The sequence below is a fragment of the Henckelia pumila genome, chromosome 3 (assembly GCF_033568475.1).
Source record: "Henckelia pumila isolate YLH828 chromosome 3, ASM3356847v2, whole genome shotgun sequence".
Taxonomy (NCBI): Eukaryota; Viridiplantae; Streptophyta; class Magnoliopsida; order Lamiales; family Gesneriaceae; genus Henckelia; species Henckelia pumila.
In genome coordinates, this window is record NC_133122.1 from 1,672,750 (window position 1) to 1,677,749 (window position 5,000).

Genomic DNA, 5,000 nt, shown 5'->3' on the forward strand with positions numbered 1-5,000 from the left:
GAGCTATCGCCTCGCGTGTGCGCAGGAGAAAGGGCCAGTGGCCTCGAGGGAAGCTCGCGCCCGCGCGAGGAAGGGGCTCGCGTGCGCGCGGGCAAAAATACCTGAGCCACTCCAAGCAGCTCGCGCGCGCGCGAGGACAAGCCTCACCCGCGCATAGGCCAAACGGACAGAAAACAGGGGAACCTGGAGAAAATCAAGCCAAACACGATTCAAATCAAATCCAAGCTCCAACATACAATACAACACGAAATCAGAACATACCACAAGTTCTAAATCCTTCCCGCAATACAAAACAAGTCGAGTTCTAAAATCAGAGTTCCAACGACTCAACAAAACTAATACAAGTTCAAAAGACTCGACCTTACGACGCGGAGTCTCACTTTTATCCATCTCACCCCAAGCTAACCAAGACGACTCGGTCCAGCTCCTGATCCTCCTGTTGCCAAGTTACACATACAAAACAAAGACAACAGCCGGAATAATCCGGTTAGAAATATAATTTCTAAGTAAAAGAGACAGGCATGCAATATCAAATAAACACCTCGTATCAAAATCCACATACATCAACAACTTCAAAGAAAAGGGATGTATGCATGACTTTAAAACTCGGGACTATCAAATCAGATAATCAAAATGTCAATCGATACTTGGTTGGGATCCCGGGGCTAAGTATTCACAACAACTCACCGACACACCCATTCGGGGTGGATGTCGCTCAACTCAACCCCTAGACTTCAGAGCAACTATAAGAAGTATTCTGGTACTTAGAAAAACTCGAAATCTAAGCCCACTTCAATATAGCTCTCTAAATCGTCTAAATTCAAACGAATTGAATAATTGGCTCAATATGAATGCAAGTGTAACAAGATACTCAAACAAGTTCACACAAGCAAATAAACATGTAGTATGTGATTTTCGGGGCTCGAGAATCAATCGAACTCGAGTATTCAACCCCATTCAATTCAAAGTCATCTTTTACCTTTCGAGTCCGTCAAAGATTCAAATCTGAAAATAATAACGAACTCAAATAAATAATCAATTGAATCACAAAACTTCATAACAAGGAAATTCAATCAATATACCGTCTTCAATTCTCGACAGACTCAACTTCCAAGTTCAATCCAATTCCAAGACTCCAATCCAATCTGAAAATGAAGAATATATGGATTCGGTAACAATCTACCAATTCAATCAAACCCGGAAGTCAAACCGAAACAAAACAACCAATAATCCAAACTCGATTCCGATGGCATAACGGCTATAATCGGTCAAACCAAAAATCTCCGATAACAACCAACAATCCCAAATCATCCAAAACAACTCCTCAATCAACAAAACAAATCAAAAACCATCAAAATCCAACAAAATCTCACAACCCCATTTTCGAATTTAACTTCAAAAATCATATAAAATCCAAACTTCGTTCTTTTTCCGATTCGACTTCGAATACATGATCTATGCTAGCTCAAGAACAACATACTCCAAGATTATCAAATTCTAACAACCCAAAAAAAACGAAGTTCAAGAGATCGTAGCAAAACTTACGTCCAAATGAAGCTCTCGTTGCGGTGATCGTGAAACTCAACTCGGAAAAGAAATCTAACGGTCGGATCGTGCGAATCGAACGAAAAGAAAGCTTGAAGAAACGGTTTCCATGGCTTCCGGGAGAGAGAGGAATCGAGAGAGAGAGAGAGTAGGGGAGGAAGAGAGTATGGGGGGGGTATGGGCTTAGTCAACTAGGAGGGATAAAATAGTATAAAAATCCAATTTTTGCATTTTGGTCCCTGAAACTCCCAATTAAATCAATTCAGTCCCGGCTCAAATAAATCTCCAAAATAAAAAAATAATCAATTTTGCTAATCCGCAATAAATAATTTCAGGTCCTTACAGGAACACATGCGATTTCTCGCCGCTCGCCGATCCACAATAGCAATGACCATAATGTGATCTCCGGCCCCAATGCGTCCTGAACCAAGGGACTTTGATGGTTGCAGGGGGGTTAAGAATGTCCACATGGACGCATCCAAACATTTGCCACAAGCACGAGATATCATGATCGAACCCACACGAAACGTCTTGCGCAAGAACTCACAACCCCACCGATCTAACCCACCCCTTCTTTTGGGGATGCAAACCTTATTGGAGTTTCAAGCTTATTCTCAACCTCATATGCAAGCACAGATATTCGGACACGAATATGTGGGAAATCAATCGCAAGCGCGACCCGTGCTCAAATAAAGAGAAAGGGACTCACACGATGTGGGAAATCAATCGCAAGCGCGACCCGCATGTCTAAAAAGCTCATGCATGCAATATAGCAAGAAACGGGGTGCGAAATGACTTCGGGGTGAAAAAACGCCCCTGCCAGCTGCCGGCCGGAAAACCCGCCGGAGCGGCGGCCGGAAGGGGCCCCCATCGGGGAAGGTTGTCAAGAGGTTGGACGAGCATGGGAGGCAATGGTAAGCATTGCCCCGACACCTCAACCAAGCCCATGGCCAAACACCCTCCTCCCCCTATAGTATACTTAGGAGAAAAAACCCAAGTTTCAAGAAAAGTGGGTTTTTGGGCTGAGGAATCATAATAAATTTTTTCTTTTTTTAAACAATTTTTTTTTGGGCCAAATGCGAATCCGACCACAAACATGCCTTATTTATGCATGAAACTCGAGGGAAATAAATATTTGTGCCGTGAGAATCATCAATTTACTCGCTCGTTTGCGCTACGTGCCGCACGGTGCCCCCAACTTGGGCAATCATGGTGGCACGAATCCGACGCCTTAGATGCATTATTTATGCATGAAAACTCGAGAGAAAACAACAATGTGCCATGAGAATCAAAGTTTGCCTCGCTCATTTGCGCAACATGCCGCAAGGGGCAGCCCGCCCGTGCGCACGGTGACCCGAACTTGGGCACTCATGGGACGAATCCGACGCCTTAGATGCATTATTTATGCATGAAAACTCGAGAGAAAACAACATTGTGCCGTGAGAATCATAGTTTGGCTCGCTCGTTTGCGCTAAGTACCGCACGGGGCAGCCCTCCCGTGCGCACGGTGCCCCCAACTTGGGCACTCATGGTGGCACGAATCCGACGCCTTAGATGCATTATTTATGCATGAAAACTTGAGAGAAAACAAAATTGTGCCGTGAGAATCATAGTTTGGCTCGCTCATTTGCGCTACGTGCCGCACGTGGCCGCTCGCCCGTGCGCACGGTGCCCCCAAATTGGGCACTTATAGTTGCACGAATCCGACGCCTTAGATGCATTATTTATGCATTAAAACTCGAGAGAAAACCACATTGTGCCGTGAAAATCATAGTTAGGCTCCCTCATTTATGCTACGTGCCGCACGTTGCCGTCCGCCCGTGCGCACACTGCCCCTAACTTGGGCAGTCATGGTGGCCCGATTTCGACGCCCTAGATGCATTATTTGCACGAAGGAGATAAAAAATTGTTTAATTTGAATCATTCATGCTAATCGGACGTTTGAGATACGTGCCACATTTACTTGCATTTATTTTCCATGGAGCTCGCAACTTAGGTACCTTTTTCGTGGATCACGGGCAAGTGTCAAGTGCCAAGTACACACACGTTTCATTTTTCCAAGTTTTGGGGACGCGCACACCCAAGTACCAAGTGCCAAGTGCGAGCACATTTTACATTGTCCATGTTCCGACCACATGATTACGCCGACGTGCGCAAGTGCCGCCTACGTGCACATTTCATTTGCCTAATATCCGGGCAGTCGCACGTTTTGCTTCGCCCATGTTCCGACCACACGCGCACGCCTCCGTGCCCAACGTGCCCAAGTGCCAAGTGGCGCATTGCGCATGCGCACGTTTCATTTTCCTAATATTCAGACGTTTGGCTTCTCCCATGCTCCGACTACACGCGCACGCCGCCGTGCCCAAGTGCCAAGTGCCGCACGCGCACGCGCATGTTTCATTTGCCTAATATCCGGACGTTTTGCTTCTCCCATGTTCCGACCACACGCGCACGCCGTCGTGGCCGACGTGCCCAAGTGCCAAGTGCCGCATTGCGCATGCGCACGCGCACGCGCACGTTTCATTTGCCTCATATCCGGACGTTTTGCTTCTCCCATGTTCCGACCACACGCGCACGCCGCTGTGCCCGACGTGCCCAAGTGCCAAGTGCCGCATTGCGCATGCGCACGTTTCATTTGCCTAATATCCGGATGTTTTGCTTCTCCCATGTTCCGACCACACACGCACGCCGTCGTGCCCGACGTGCCCAAGTGCCAAGTGCCAAGTGCCGCAATGCGCATGCGCACGTGCACGCGCACGTTTCATTTCCCTAATATCTGGACATTTTGCTTCTCCCATGTTCCGACCACACGCGCACGCCGCCGTGCCCGACGTGCCCAAGTGCCAAGTGCCGCATTGCGCATGCACACGCGCACGCGCACGTTTCATTTGCCTAATATTCAGACGTTTTGCTTCTCTCGTGTTCTGACCGCACGCGCACGCCGCCGTGCCCAAGTGCCAAGTGCCGCATTTCTCATGCGCACGCGCATGTTTCATTTGCCTAATATCCGGACGTTTTGCTTCTCCCATGTTCCGACCACATGCGCACACCGCCGTGCCCAAGTGCCAAGTGTAAAGTGCCGCATTGCGCACGCGCACGCGCACGTTTTATTTGCCTAATATCCGGGCACTCACACGTTTTGTTTATCCCATGTTCCTACCACACACCCTCACGCGTCATTTCTCTAATATCCGGCCGCCGGCGGAAAACGGGCCGGAGGCGGCGCCCATTGGGTTGGGATGGAATGAGGTTGGCCGAGCATGGGGGGCAATGGCATGCATTGCCTCAACACCTCAACCAACCCCACGGTCAAACACCCTCCTCCCCCTATAGTATACTTAGGAAAAAAACCCAAATTTCAGAAAAAGTGGGTTTTTAGGCCGACGAATCATAATAAAATTTTTGTTTTTAAAAAATTTTTTTTTTGGGCCAAATGCGAATCCGACCACTTACAT